At 49.2% G+C, this 1,966-nt stretch overlaps 1 long non-coding RNA gene across 1 annotated transcript; it reads left to right on the top strand.

Moving 5' to 3' along the window:
* The first annotated feature begins 6 nt into the window (after positions 1-6).
* On the top strand, positions 7-1,723 carry LOC121024345 (uncharacterized). The gene is made up of 2 exons (XR_005787676.1): positions 7-247; positions 912-1,723. It is a non-coding gene; the product is annotated as an uncharacterized LOC121024345 (long non-coding RNA).
* Positions 1,724-1,966: the final 243 nt, after the last annotated feature.

The raw sequence follows: 1,966 nt of genomic DNA, 5'->3' as shown, positions 1-1,966 counted from the left end.
TCCCGCCGGGCGCCCTCCGCCGGGCCTCCGCGGCGCCGGGGTCCAGAAGGACGCACGGGGTGGCGGGAGGGCCGGCGGGATCTGGAACCCGGAGAACTCGCCCTGCCGATGTCTTTTATTTCTTATTAGCGACCACGTTCTGTGCTCTTGGAACGACGTCTCGCCTTTGAACGCAGCCGGACTCTGTTATTAGCGGTGCTCTACCGAGGCCTGGGGTTGCCCCAGCGCGCCGAGCGCCAATTTGGACGTAAGGACAATACTTTTCCCTGGCGGCCATTCGCGCCGACCAGAGTTCGCTCGGGTTGCCCTTTTCCCACCGCCCGGCAGCCGCGGAGGCCCGAAGGGCCCTGCGGCCTTGCACGGTGGGAGTGGGGCCTGGTACGGCGATGTCTGTGCCGGATACAGATAGGGAAGTCGAGGCCAAGAGCGACCAAGCTGCTCTGAGGGGCCGGGGAAGGAATCCAGGGGCAGGCAACCAGTGATTTCTAATCTCTGAAACCAGTGGTTCCCAACTGGTTGGGCCAAGAAACGCTCACACGTGAAATAACGTCGCGGCTTAGTGGGTTATAATAGCAAAGGCGTTGGGTCCACGGATAACGCGTCAATCCGGCTTCCTGCACACACTAGCTGGGTGGCCTCAAGACAATGACTCCGCCTCCCACATGGAGGTTATAAGTATCCATCTCACCCAGTGCTGGAGAGGAACAGGAGATGAGCACCTGTTACCCGCCCAACGTTGGTAAACTGAGAGCTGATTTTTCTTTTAAGATTTTAAGTAATCTCTGCCCCCAAGGTGGGGCTGGAACTCACAACCCCAGGATAAACAACCTCAAGCTCCGGAGACTGAGCCAGCCAGGTGCCCCCCGAGTTGATTTTTAAGCAGATGCTCCCCTTTTCTTTGTGTTCCAAAGGTCTACCCAGATATTTCCAACAAGCTGTGTTGAATTGTGGAGTTCCGACTCTTCCCTCTGAATCACTACGTCCTCTCCTCCCCGAGTTTTCTTTCGCTCGTATCTAACATTACTGATTTTTCTGAGTATTTCTAAAATGGGCCCCGTTTGAGAAATACTGCACAATAATGCGTCTCTCCAATACCTACCACCCCCCCACCACCAGCCTCAACAAGTTTTATCATTCTCCTCCGTGGAAGGGTGGAGATGAAAAACCCTTGCAGAGAAACCTACGAGTCTACTTCCGTTGTTGGACAGAGTTACAATAAATTGAAACTGTCTAAGCTGTCGGGTTGGTGGGGTGTTTTTGGTTTTGTTTTTGTTTCTTTCAGTTACCAGCTCCCCCTACTCATTCGTGTTTAGCGCGTGTATTTAAACATTTTTCTCTCACAGTTCCCAGGTCTGGGAACTCTTTACTCCAGATTGTGCTAGATATGCAACAATCAGGATGGCCAGTCTCTTACTCCCAAAGCAGATTAGGAGCCCGAGTGAATTGGAAGGCTTAGAATTTCAAACAATGCTGCAAAATTTACTTTGCTATCTGGAAATGGTAAAGGAAATACAGGTTAGCTAACGAGACCTTGCTCAGCAGTCAACTCAATTTCCCTTCCTGCCAAGGCTTGACTCTTTTTCCAGTCAAATACAATGATCTAATCTTGACTGAGTTCTTGGAGACTTCTCAAAAACACACTGACCATTTGTGAAAATATGCTAATCAGGAGAAAAAACAACCTGCTGCTCTAGAAGGGAAAGAAGAGGAAGGGGCAGAAGAAAAAAAGACCACATGACAATGAAACCTTTTTAAAGTAAGCAGGAAATAGTTATAGAAGCCACAGTAGCAGAACTCTATGGAACCAGGTTAATTAGACCACACTGCAAAATATCTTTAAGTTCATTAAGTTTCGGTGGTACCTGGAAAAGTTTTGAAAATGTCAGAATCTTCAAGAAATAAAAATAAAGGAAAAAGGCACTACTGATCTCAAAGCAAGGGAAACCAACAGTTCAGGATTAAGAGA

Source organism: Herpailurus yagouaroundi, unplaced genomic scaffold (genome assembly GCF_014898765.1).
Source record: "Herpailurus yagouaroundi ecotype Mexico unplaced genomic scaffold, PumYag 63597, whole genome shotgun sequence".
Lineage (NCBI taxonomy): Eukaryota > Metazoa > Chordata > Mammalia > Carnivora > Felidae > Herpailurus > Herpailurus yagouaroundi.
This window is presented reverse-complemented; position numbering and strand designations above follow the sequence as displayed.